Source organism: Anomalospiza imberbis, chromosome 25 (assembly GCF_031753505.1).
Source record: "Anomalospiza imberbis isolate Cuckoo-Finch-1a 21T00152 chromosome 25, ASM3175350v1, whole genome shotgun sequence".
Classification (NCBI taxonomy): Eukaryota; Metazoa; Chordata; class Aves; order Passeriformes; family Viduidae; genus Anomalospiza; species Anomalospiza imberbis.
Genome location: NC_089705.1, coordinates 2,657,923 through 2,671,868, shown reverse-complemented (window position 1 = coordinate 2,671,868; position 13,946 = coordinate 2,657,923). Strand labels below are relative to the sequence as shown.

The window sequence follows — 13,946 nt, the reverse complement described above, 5'->3', positions numbered from 1 at the left end:
TCCTCATCTGTAGCCAATGATTCCTTCAGCCAGTTCTAGCTGAAAAGTGTCTCTTCTCTCCCCATGAAAGTGATTTGCTTGGTTATGCACAGGATAAACTTTTTCCATAATAGGAGACATTCAATGAATTTTGACTGAATGCAACATCACAGCGCCCTGTTCCCAGGGAGCAAGCTGCCTGCCAGCAGGCCACACCAGGGCCTGTGCTCAGGGACTGCACACACAGCAGCACTGACACCACAATGTGCCAAAATGAGACTTTCAAGAAGAGAAGATTTTGTTTCTTTGAGGACTGTTTGAGCTGAATCAAACATCAAAACTTTTGGGTTTTAAGTTGCCAAACATGTTTGGTTTTGGATGTTTTTTTAAGCTGCCAAACATATTTGTTATAGGATTAACTCTAATTCTGTTTTCATGGCCAAGTCTCCAAAATAACCTCATGCCAGCTTCTTAATTTACACTTCTGTAGTAACTGTTGTTAGGAAACGTACACTCCTGCTATTCAGCAAGATTAGTACAATGCTGCATGTAAAAAGGATTAAGCATAGGAAAAAAGAGTGTCTTTCTAAGGAATTCTGGTAATGTCTGCCCAGCTGAACTGAAGAACAAAGCCAAACTGATCTCCACGACATGCCAGAACACTGCTATAGAAAAAAAAAAAGGCATTTTGAAGTCAATACACACATGCACACAAATTTTCACCTCTTGAAACCAGATCTGCATGGGCACACAGGCTACCTTCCATCCTCCCTGGAAAGAACCAAAAGGAGGAATATTGAAAACACACCGTTGGGTGCATTCTACTCTCTTCTCAGTCCTCCTCTGAAATAAAAGCTAGCGAGCCAGGATGAAGCCAAACTCTTGGTATTCATGTAAGCAGAAGGTAGTTCACCTTCATGTGGCTGAAGTTTCCCCACAGGGCTTGGCACTTCACAGGAACAAAAGCCCAAAATCACAACTTCCCATTTGTTTCACCATCATCTCCCAAACCAACATTAAGAATTAATTTTTCTTCATGAGAAATGTCTTTGATTTTGCTTACAATGGTTTTCTGTCTGATCTTAAGCATCCAAGAAAATACTCAAAACAGAGAAACTACTAGCAAGGTCTTGTGTGGACACAGCAGCTTCAAATAAGGTTTTTATTCAAAGGAAGCAGTTATGAGTTTCTCTTCTCCTCCCTGCATGATCCAAAGAAAACATCAGAAGGATGTACCTAACACATGGGAACTTGGACCCTTGGAAATCATTCACAAAGCAAAGACTTCAAAAGATGTTTATTTAGGAAAACCAGACATTACAAGAGGGCCAAACAGATTGTACAAGGCACGTGCAGTTTCTGGTACAATGCAGAGAACAAGAAAAGTCTGCAAATACAAGTAACACACCCACCTGAACCGCTACCATGGGCACATCAAGGCTCAGGTCACTTGCCATGAAAGGCAGATACTGGGGTCCTTCAAGCAGCCAGCCAATCCCTGAGATATTTCACATTTCCTGCAGAAGTACAGATTGTACACAGAGCTTTAATGACAGTTAAAACAAAATTACTGCTCAGGAGTTCCTACATCCAAGTTGGGGGGTTAATATACTGTATCTCATAAAATTTTATTTCTTTGTTTTCATTGAAGGTCATCTAGATTTCATGTTCTTATAATGCATTTTTCCTCACAGATAATAAAACCTTGCTGTCTACACATGATTCTGCCTAGCAAAGCATATCCGAGACTGTTTGCTTTGTTAGCTAAGGGAGAGAGATCCAGATTTAATTACCTGTCAAAACAAGGTAATTCAGATGTATTAACAGGCAAGCCCCTTATAACCCACATCAGAGAATTGAGATATATATTAGCTAATGCTTTTATTAGGCTTTAAAACAAGCATGTCCTAAACTTGACCAAACCCAGGAATTCTTGTCTTTAAAGCATAGCTAACAGCAACCAGCAATCCCCCATCATAGAGTGGAGAGCAAAACTCACTGAGCTGAGCAGAGAAAAACGAGCACGACCAGCTCAACAGCTTCCAGCAACAAGTGCGACACTAATGCTAGTTCTCAATCAGGAAAATGAATAGGAAAAATATTTCACTGAACAGATTGGTGAATTTGCATCTGTGTCTGTATCTGAAAGGACAAATAACTACTGCAAGAATGGTTAAAAATCTAATTCTCAAATTAGTCTCTTCTTCTCCCCCATATAATAAATGCCCTGTTTGCCATTTTGTAATGGTTTTAGCAGCTGTCTGATCAATCTGACAGATGTCCATAAATCCAACATCTCTCTATGAACTTTAAGGATTGTATTAGGAAAAAAAACAAAACAGATTAACTATCCAGAGCTTGGTTGTCAACCCCTTCACCCCCAGCCCCAAGGTCTAAACTTACCTTCTCTGTTGCAACACAGCTGATGGATATGCTATAAATAAAGACAAACATTTCAATCAACACTGAAATTAATAAATGGAGAAAACCACAGCTAAGACACACAGCACCTAAGCCCTCCTCAGACATGTCAGCCCACCAGGACCAGATAGGAGTACCTGCCACCAGAGTGCACACTTCAAGTCCATGCTTTAGTGCCCATCACAGTGTCTATCCTTCATCATCTAAAAACAGACCAGAAATAATGGCATTTCAAAGAGGAGAAAGTTATTAAAACAAAGAGCACAGATCCTGCAATCCTACCCCATGGAAAAGAGAGAGCTGGCATTCAGCAGATACAAAATCAGCAAACATGAATAAAATAGAATTGACCATCTCAGGAAAGGCTCTTTGTGGTGAATAATTTGAGATTGCTAAGTAGAAATATTAATATGCAAATACTTAATCAACTCTCACACACACTGTTTACAGAACTGCAGTGAGCATGAGCAGGTGTTACACCATCCTCCTGCCTCTCTATAAAGCCAAAGGAAAGGGAAGCAAAGACACCTATTTCACACACCACCAAATATCCCAAGTTACTGAGGGAGACTTGGACAGATCCTTACTAGGTTTTTTTTTCAAAATAAGCTACAACTCTTTGCATCAATTATCTGTAAGCTAAAACTCAGGACTGCATCTGGAAACAAGAATGCAGCTGAGCTACTGCTCAGCAACCTGAATGCAACCTGAGCTACTGCTTCAGCTCACTAAAGGAAATGTGACATACTGCCAGAGCTGATTTCAGCTATTTTTACACTTCAGTTTTTGAATACCAGTTTGGAGGTTTGGTCCATGGTAAGTAATAATTATCCATGTTTCTTGACTTTAGTGGTAAGGCTTTCTCTTCCTCCTGCTATATTTTAGATGCTTCTTTTAAGCATGCAGAATAAAAAGAAATCCCAGCCATTGTGGAACAGATTATCATCATCTTTTCCAAACTGGCCATTAAGGAGAGAGAAACTGTTCAGAGATGGATCGACCTGAACATCCTGCAGATGAAATAAAATGCAAGTCATTTCACTAACATCTGCTCAGGCAGTTCATAACATCGTGCAGCAGTGACATTAACTGCTGATTGCTTACTCTTTTTTTAAGAAAAGACAAGGATTTAAAGTCTTAAATGACTCTGATATACTCACGTGAATGATGAATAAGCAGGCTGCAAGACTTTGTGTTGCTTATGCAAGTGTAAGTGATGATACCTGTCAAGGTGCCACCAGCAAGGTGCTACTGCAGGAGGCAGTGCAATACCACACTCCCCAAGAGCATCTTCTAAGACTAACAGCCAAAAGCCATGAATACAAAACAGCCAGTTCCAGAGAAACTAGAGATTTTAAGATTCAAGAACTGTGATCACAACATCCTATTTCTCTAAAAAATGAATGAAGCCTGAAGAGATCAAGAGGCATAAGCTAAGCCAGGCTGATGACCCAGCCCAGGCCAGAGACCAGAGATCAAAGAACCCAGAGGAAAATCAAATGAATGCAACCAACAAATAACTGTTCCAAGAAGCTGTGAAGGTTGATGGGGTCCTGCCATCAGTGTGCAGATATAAAGCTCTAAAGCTCATTCAAACCAAGCTGACTTCTGCACCTAAAACTCTCGGGTCACAAGATATGCAATTTGTATCAGAAAGGGCTCAGACAAAGAGCAAAACCACAGAGCAAAACCACAAAGCCAAAAAAGGCTTGATCTCATCAATAGTGATCTCATTACCTCTGGTAATGCTCTGGAGGATGGAAACTCTTCCACCTCAGCAGTGCCAGGAAGGCAGTACTACAGAGATGGGAACACCTCAATGGAATGGGAAGGTTTTCAGAGTCAATGAAGCAGAATCACCTCTAACAACACCACCTCAAACATCACCTAATACTGCCACACCTCAGACATTACCCTGGACTCTGAGTGATGTCAGGAGGTCCTATTCATGGACAAAACCTACCAAAATGGACAAAAGCACTGAAAATATTTTATTTATTGTAAACATAAGCCAGGCAGGAGGCTGGAAGACCAAGCCTTGAAGAGCCATCATGAAAAGGGGAAAAGGTCCGAGCCCAAAGAGAAAGGGTCACACATGAAGTGGAAACACAGACAAGCACAGACCTCCATGGCTAAACATATAAAAGCTCAAAAGCTGCAGGCAAAGCTATGCTTTTTGTTTGGATTTTGGCAAGACCAGGAACTTCCCTAAGAGAAACTGGAAAGGATGCAGGTGTATGAGGCCTGACACCTTTGTGACCAAAGAGAGAGAGGCTGCAGGCCTAGGTCAAGCACAAGGACAGCAAGGGTTGAGCAAGGAAAAGGTGCACCAAAGCCTTACCTCTCCCCAGCTCCCAAGGGCTGCCCTCCTTCAGCCAGGTCATGCAGCTCTGGGCTGCTCTTCACCAGGTATCAATGGACAAAACACCAGAACTGTTGGGTTCAATTCTTCTCCCATCCCAAATCACACATGAAAAAAGCAGGCATTGAGCTCCACTTCTGAGAACACAATTGATTTTTATCCTCTGCCTCTCTTGCTGTGTCAGAGTCACAAATATTCCACCTGAGCCTTGCAAAGCAAGGCCTGAGAAGGCACTGAGTCAGGTGACACTCCAAAAGGTGTTTTCAGACAAATATAATGAACAAACACTTCTCTATCTCACCTCTACTAAAAGCTCATTAAAACCCAGCTTCCTAATCACTTCAATTTAAAATACAGAAAACCAGGAAGATGTGAAATATGTGTTTCTTTTTTTTTTTTATCTTCTTAAATGTTTGCAAGGAGTTCTAAACTGTGAGGTAAATATGAGCCAAGCCTTCTGACCCTGCTGACTACTGGTGCATGATGAACTATAAGAGATTGAGAGGGACAAAGCCTAAGTCCAGGAAATGTAGAAAACACCTAGAAAAGGAAAAATATTCAAAAAAGTAATAAATATTGAAAATATACTAGGCAGTCATATAATCTTCTGTCCAACTTCTCTACTTGTCAGTTATTTCTTCTTCTTCTTTTTGAATTTTTCCCCCAGTGTAAGGCTGCAAAGGGGCACTGAGAAGCCATCTACTGGTATGCCCAAATTCCTTCAGTCCACATTCAGATGTAATTTGTGTGCAACACTGTAAGAACCAATTATAAATACTTCAAAAACAAGTTTTGCCTGAGCAGTTTCAATTCAAAAACCACTGGGCTAAAAATAAACTAGATTTAAGTAGTGGAGCGTATCTTGATTATTCCAGGTATTATTCTAACAAGTTTAAGAGCATGGTACCCAGCCCAAGAATCCAGGATGTGATTGATACTTGTGCTCCAGTAATCCTTTTCCACATGTCTCCTGTTCTGCTAGCAGCTGCATCAGTCAGGCAGTGAAGAGCAGCATTGACCTTAAGGCTACAACCCAGAGCACTGCCACAGGCCAGGAGTCACCTACAGGGAAATAATCCAAGAATCCAGGATGTGATTGATACTTGTGCTCCAGTAATCCTTTTCCACATGTCTCCTGTTCTGCTAGCAGCTGCATCAGTCAGGCAGTGAAGAGCAGCATTGCCCTTAAGGCTACAACCCAGAGCACTGCCACAGGCCAGGAGTCACCTACAGGGAAATAGCAATTTTGCTAGTTTTTTGTAAATTTAAAAGTATATCCAGGCTCCAACTGATTTCATACTGTGGCACAGCTTTAGTATCCTAGTGTGTGTGCAGAGGCTGTAATACCAGATGGCATAAATGAAGTCCTGAAATCCTTTCAGGAAAGCCAGCAATCAAACTTCTCCACACATACAAGGAGCGATAACTCACCAACTCAATTCATATGGCATCATGAATGTTCTTCAGGGATTATGAGATGAGAAAAGAAGCTAAAACATTATTAGTAGATAAAAGGCTCTAGGCACTTGTGTACTAAGATATAAAAATGAGTTTTAACTTCTCCAGAGCCTGATTTCTGATTGCTGTTGATAACTGTAGTTTCTAAAAGAACTTATTTAGACAACTAATAGAGAAAAAAGTGTACATTTACACAACCATAGGCTTTTTCTTCTCCTTTTGTTCTGCCAGCAGCCATCTTCTTACAGTCAGCCATAAGACACCTGCACTGGCTGAACTGTTTTAATGACAGGACTGAACTATGACTGTAACAAGCAAATGAACATCTAATCATGCTTACATCTCAATTTTCATCAAGCAATCCTATCTCTGTAAGTAACTGCAATCATTCACAGGCTCTTGGTAATAAAGTCTGATTGTGGGTTTTTTTCTCACTAAATGTTTTGTGGTCTCAGTTTGGACAGAGAAGAATTTTTTGTTAACACAAGCAGAGGATCTGTGCATCAGAAAGGAGTCTGTCTTTGCTTGAGATCCACCTGGCTCTGCCAATCCCACGCTTCCTCCTGGGAGTCTTCTTACATACTTATACACTGCAGTTCCTCCATGCCCAGGGGATTAATCAATTCAGGCATCATTATCTCATTTGCACCTACCAACACAGTACATGACAATAGAGAATCAATGTGAATTATGTACCCCATGTTTCTGTTACATCAAGAGCAAAGTTCACAGTCTCTATGGCCAGATCCAGCTCAGTATCTGAAAAACACGTATTTTTAAATTAAAAAAAAAAAAGTTACACCAAACATCCTTGTGGTCTGTCCTGCATTAATTAACTTATTACCAGAGGCTTTGTAAGAAACAGGCAATGGTTAAAAAGATGTAAAACACACAACTTCTTTCAATTCAAGCTTGTAGGAGCTCAAATTGAAACAGCCATAGAAGAAAACACTGATATCATTTAGTGTTAGTACTTCCTACTCCTCTCCTGGCTACCCAGCCTACAAGCAGATCGTTACTTTGGATTTGGATTTCATGCATTAGTGAAAAAGTCTGCCTCTACTGGTCTAATATACAACTACTTTCCTAAATGTCTAATAGTCCCTCTTTTTCCCAAGGTCATTCTGTAGAAATACTGAGTAGAAAACTTTCTGAGCTAATTCACTTCCACCCTTTGTTCACATAAAAGCAACACTGAAAATAGCCTATTTCAATAGGAACTGCTCAGAAAATCATATCTGCAGACACATGCTTTCAGTTGCACTTGACAGTTCAAAGACAAGTCTATCAAAAAATAGACCAATTTTCTTCAGAATGCCAAAAAACCTCTACCCTGAAGAAATAATCTTCATGGAAAGTCAGTATATCACACCTGAATCCCAAAAACTCAAATATATGGCCTTTGTATATTAGAGAACAGAAAACACAGAATCAGTATAAAACGTTCAAACAAGTAAAAATTACTGAAGTTAAAGGAAAAGACATTCCAAGTGTTGCCTCTGAGAAGAAGGATGATTATTCCCATCACAAAACTGGACTCTAAACCTTTATGCTAGAGTCTAGACTTTGCTGTAACAGAAGAGCGCTGCTTTTCATGTACTCCTGAAATGCAAATTTCCATTACTACTTATTCCTCAGTCCAAGAAGGGGTGGAGCTAATCACAGCAATTAACCACGTTAGTGTTCTTCCACACGTATAAACAAACACTCTGCCCATCCCACACTGCACACATCTCATACCAGAAAAATCACAAAGCTACTCAAATACTTGCACATCTGAATCTCATTTCAACAACTTCTACTGATACAGTAGCACATTTGATGTTCTTTAGCTGCTTCTATTTTAAACCTCAGCCTACCTGCTAAAAGGATTTTTCAAGCTATTTCCAATGAAAGAAAAAAGATGACCTACATTGGTGGAGATACCTCTCTGGCCTCCCACAGTGGGGAAGGTGCAGCCTTCACTGCATGGACCCCATTTCAGCCCAGTGAAATAGATTTAATTTGTGACCTTTAGATTTTACATGCTACACTGCAAACCCTTCTGAACCCACTCCTAAGGCAGGTAAAAGAAAACATCCATTTGACATAAGAGGAAAGGCTAAAACTTTACAACCAAGAGTCAGTCAAGCAGAAAAGGAGAGGGAAAAAAGCACATTTATTTTCTATGAACTGCCATGAAAAAAACATAGTGAAGAGTTAATGTTTACCAGAACATTAAAGAAATACATGTTCTAATGCTTCACAAACGTGATGAATGATGAATGTTTTTTTGCATAAAATGATTTTATGAGCAAATTAGCTCCTAAGTGCATACCTGCAGTTCTCTGCAACATCTATCATCTAAAAATGCTGACAAAATTAGTAACTCAAGTTCTCATACTTCATGTAGGTAAGGAATAATATCAAAGAAATTTGAAGAATCTTGTAGTATTTTTACCTTTACATACCATATCAAAAAATAATTTGAAAAACAGCAAGGTCCACTCAAAAAAATCTCCAACCTTGCAACAGGGCTTTGCATCTGCACCAGCAGCTTGTTGGTTCAACAGATCCAAGACACTGCAGGGAATGCTTTTCTCCTCTTTCTCTCCACATAAACAGACAAGTACAGGTGAACATCTAACCAACAATGGGAGAGGAAAGGAAGAGTAGAAACGAGAAGCTACAATGCTACCATGAAGGGTTTAAACATCCTCATTTCTCAGGAACCTTAAATTCCATGTCTCTACTTGTAATTATTGGTTTGTGCAGTATCAGAGTAGCAAGAACTGCTTCCAGAGAGCAGCCTCGTTGTAACAAGGGGAACAGCACTGATGGTAAAATATCACTTTGGATCTATACGAGAAGCAGCTGAGAAATCCTGCTGGCAAGTTCACCAGGAGAACTGCTACAGACTCACTCTTCAACCTGAAACTGAATTTTGCCTCTGACCTATGTGTTCAGCTCAGCTCAGCTCTATCAAAAAGCCTACAGACTGCTTATTTAGGTGTAATGCAATGTATTAGCATCCTGCAAATGTACAGCACTTTGAAAATCAAAGCTTCAGAAATCAGAAATAACATGTATGGTATAAAGACTGACTAGGATTCATTAATAGAGTTTTTGTAGTGAACCCCTAAATAATAGCTGAAAGAAAATTGGTGGGGCAGAAAACCAAATCTGACAGAAATGGTTATGGTTAAGAGTCATCTGTAAAGCTGTGTTCACCAAAAATTTTAAATTGAATCCAGAACTGTTTGGAAACAGGAGAATAAAATGGCTGCTCAACTTTCTGGAGTAAGCATAATCAGGTAAGCATGACTGTCCTTATTTATGAGCTACTGCTCAGCTATCTGGCTACTAAAGGACCTTTTTATGATCTACACTCCTCTGGTTTTTGACCCTGTTGAACTTGACTTGCAGAATGCTAGTGTGCTAATATTCTCCTGGCTTAATTTTTAGCGCTGTACAAGATCTCTGGATTCTCTGCAGAGTTCCATGAACCCCTCACCACAGCCCTTTCAACTCTGACCTTCCTGATACTGCATCAAGAACACTTCCAAGGTGGGAAGAGAACACCCACTGCAGCACAAACAGATTTATAAAATACCTGAAAAGTGGCCATACCAGCAAAAAGAGAAAGCAAAAGGAATTCACAGTTCTCTTCCTGGAGCGGCACACAGCAAACTTTGGTAAGAGGCCCCAGAGACCTGTTGTCAGATTAGAGCCATCCCTGCCAATAACTCATGTTGAATGAAAAATGATCCAGCTGCTCCTGAACTGCTGCATTAGTGGGGTGTTTCCCAAACCTGACCAGCTCCCACCTACCTGCAAGGACACTACTGCAACTCCTCTGCCCTTCCCAGGAAGAGAAGGAAAAGGTGCCCAGTCCACAGGATGCTGTGGGCACAGCCATCCTGTCTTTCCTTGTTTGGGACTTTGGGTTTTTTGTAAAGGTTGTTTGGTTGGTTTTGGCTTTTTTTTAGAACTGCAACTATTTTTAATCACAGGACTTTTAGCCCATGCAGTGTTTCACTTCTCTTTTCCTGCAGCAGTTAAAGCAGCACAGCAGGGAATTCCAGAACAGAAAGAAGCATCCATTGCTAAGACAGCTGAATGCTCTCCAGAATTAGATTCCTTTCCTATCATGAAACTATTGCTTACACCACATGTCCTCTGAAATTCCAGCTGGGTATGCACCTTCTGCACACCGAATCTGCATTGTCTGAAGGTATGTCAGAAAGAAGGATGTCACGTGAACAGGTGCTGATACAATGGATGCTCATTCCTCAAAACTAAAATGTAAATACAATTATCTCTCACAGGTTGCTGCTAAGATTTAAAAACAGAGAGAGAAAAAACTGTGTATCCTACACTTATTCAAGCTCTGTTCAACAGGAGAATCCAATGAGAAGACTGCACGCTTACTGGAGCTAAAGAAGGAAAAAAGTGAAGCTTGTGTCTGAAGCAAGGATGGCAGAACTGGAATTTGGTCTGCTTTTCGTTCTTTTTTCTCTCTTTTTTTTTTTTTTTTTGCATTTAATGCAATTTAGCAGCTTGTGATCACATAAATATATACTTATATTGTGTTTTAAACTCATAAACTTCACTGATAAGAGACTGATGTTTTATGAAAGGAACATGTCCCATTCCCATTATTTCCAGCTATCTCCAAATTCCACATGTGGAAAAGCCAATCCATTCAGTTGCCTTTTCTCCTGCAACAGCCTTGCCATCTGCTCCCTTTCCCAGAGAAAGGCCACCTGAGCATGTGCAACACATCCTACTCTATGGGACATGCAGATTGGAAAATCCAGAATTAAGAGATCTCTTTTTCCTGTTTACGATCTTTCAAGTGAAACAACATTGATGACTTTGTGTGATCATAACTGTTCTCGAGTCGCAGTATGCCGAGTAAGGTTTATCTGGAATGAAACAAATACTTCACTTCTGAAAATTCCTTACAAAATACCTGTACTCACCAGGCACATTTCTTCTGCAGTTGGTGTCAGAACTGGCATGCTATTCAGTCCCACGGTAAACAATGACTGCACCTGGAATGCTCCTCTAGCCTAGTAAGCTTTTCCAACTTCTCTGCTCCTTTCCAAGTACTGCATGAACAAGCAGGAAAAGACAAGTCTGCTGGCTGAGGAAAGGTGCAAGATGAGCAGGTGCCATGAAGAATTCAACATGTCCAAGTATTTGATTTGCAAACCTGTTCTTCAGCTTTTGCTATTTGTTTGTCTAGAATCAACATATGCCCTCCACAAAAAGAGATGATTATTAAAATCCAGTGGGATTTTATAATGGGATCAACTACAACTGTCCCTTGGTACAAAAGCCATTCTCTCTTGATTAGTGCCTTCTAAGCATTATCAGGTTCAATACATAAATGATTCAAACTCATGATATGCCAGTTTTGTTAATTCCAAGGCAAAATTTTATTATTTTCCAGAGATCTACTTGGACAGTTTTCTTAACAGCATTCTCAAGCTTTGAAGAAGTGTGCTGCAAATTCTTTGCTTTTCCACAGGTGGGGAAAGAAATCCAACCCATACCTGTATTTAATTAGAGAGGAAAAATTTAAATGTTCAAAATGTTTTATGCTTCCAGCACCCCTAAAAGAGCATCCACCTTTCTTCTGAAGTGCAAGTCATCTTTATTTTCAAATTAATTTCAAGAACCTGTGCCATACCTCCCTTGAACATGGGCAAATTCAACCTCAACCTTTACCTTCCACACTTGCAATCTCCCCATGGCAATGGCAGATTTTGAAAGCTATTCCAGTGCTCAGGTGTGTGGAGCTCGTATCCTCCCTCCTCCCACACCAACCCTTTCACCTTACTGAAGGAAATGAGAAAGAAAGTTTTCTTACCTATAACTCCAAGGTTAATGTCCCCTGCGAACCCCACCTAGCAAGTCGACATCATGACATGTCAGGTCAGCCTCAACCACGCTTCCCTGATAGTCAGGTAAAAGGAAGGAGTTAAAATACAAAATTGACACTTGCAGATTTCTGGACATCAGAAAATATATTCTGAACTGTCTTTCAGAGCTTCTGGTAACCTCCAAGTTGTTAAAACAACATTTCTTCAGAGGGATTCTCCTGTTCTAAAATTTCAGAAGTTCCTGATCAAGAACCAAGTATCGCAGATCCACCTTGACTATTTTATTTGAATGAGACCAAAAGCTTATGGTTTCCCTTTGGTACAAGTGATTTTTTTTTCTCCCTACTCTACACATTTTATCAACTAATACATGCTCAAACAAAACTGCTCTGGGTTTCAAAGGACAATTTAAGCCAATAGACTAGAACAGCTTCATTCAAGTTCTAAGTTAACAGAAGCTCTAACTTCTTTTTGTTGTTGTTTTAGAAAAAACAGGAAAACAACGTGGTACACTCTTTCTATAAGGCTCTGAGCTACTCGCAGAGTTCACATCAATGACAGAATTCCACTGACAACCTCCACCGTACAAGCAATCCTTAATCACACACATACTCCACCTCAAGTCATGCATGATCAAAGATTGCTGACGACAGATTTCTAAGCTAGGTCCTTGCTGTTCTATGGATGGGCCACCAGCATTTTTGGATAACAAGACTTGCTGAAAATACATTCATTCAGTAGGGTCTGCGGGTTTTGGTACCAAATGTTTTTGAGAGGTTTAAGACTTTTTGCTCAGCACTTCACATTTGTTTCTCTCCTAGCCTTATAATAAGAGTGCCCTCTGTATTTTTTTTCTGTGTAGTTCAAATTATAGAAACAGGCTTAATGTCCAAACATAGAAGGGACAAAAAGTGGTCAGGTTTTTATACAGAGTCACCAAAATCATGCGGTGATCTTCTACTTTGAGTTTATTTTGGAAAGGTTTAAGCAATGCAGTTGTCATTCTTTAATAATCAGACTACAGAAGCTGAGATTTAAAAATAAACACTTGCTAGAAAACACTTGGAAAAAATGCAAACTATGTTGAATACTAAAATTATCAGCTGAGTTTAGTAAACTAACTTGTTAAGAAAGTGAAATTAACTATGTAATAACACAGTAGCTGTAAAAGTATTTTGCTCAAGTTTTGGAACTGCTAGGAATCTGGTAACTTGCTTCTTAAGTCAAACACCTTATCAATACAGACATTTAAGCAACTGCTATAAATGAGTGATCAAATGATTATTAAAACTCCACTTCATGGCTCCTCCTCCAATGCCAGCAGGACATTCATAAAAGCTGAATATTGGTGTGCAAGTTGAAATCCATTTTCAATATATTATAGATTATTTTTGCTAAGTTATACTGAAGAAACAATCAAAAGAAATGCATGAGAGTAAATTTAAATTTATTTTTTAACTAGATGTCAAAATTGTGCTGAGAAATTCTTCCCTTGAGTCAGGCATGGTAGTTTTCCACTGTACTACAGTATCTTTGCTTGATTATTTTTTTCCATCATTTCATTAAGTTCTTCAAGTTCAGCACACACCACTATTCAAGTAAGCTGTAGCATACCTTATCTAAGGATTAAATAAAAGTACTGCTGCAAATTTAAAAGGTGAATTTGAGTAGCCATAAACCACGTTAATCAAATAACTTGGTATATCTTGCAAATATAAACTTCTACTGAGTTTAACTGTTCTGATTTCCAATTCTAAAAATTAATAGCTCGCTCCTCATATTTAATAAAACTACTAGTATAAATGATGATTCAGGTAAAAGTAAATACAAGATGCAACCTCACAGTTCTTGAGAAA

At 39.5% G+C, this 13,946-nt stretch overlaps 1 long non-coding RNA gene across 1 annotated transcript; it reads right to left on the bottom strand.

The window, feature by feature from the left end:
* Positions 1-1,261: 1,261 nt before the first annotated feature.
* On the bottom strand, positions 1,262-3,075 carry LOC137462406 (uncharacterized). Its single transcript, XR_010993682.1, has 2 exons — positions 2,538-3,075; positions 1,262-2,413 (listed from the first exon to the last, which is right to left on the bottom strand). It is a non-coding gene; the product is annotated as an uncharacterized lncRNA (long non-coding RNA).
* Positions 3,076-13,946: the final 10,871 nt, after the last annotated feature.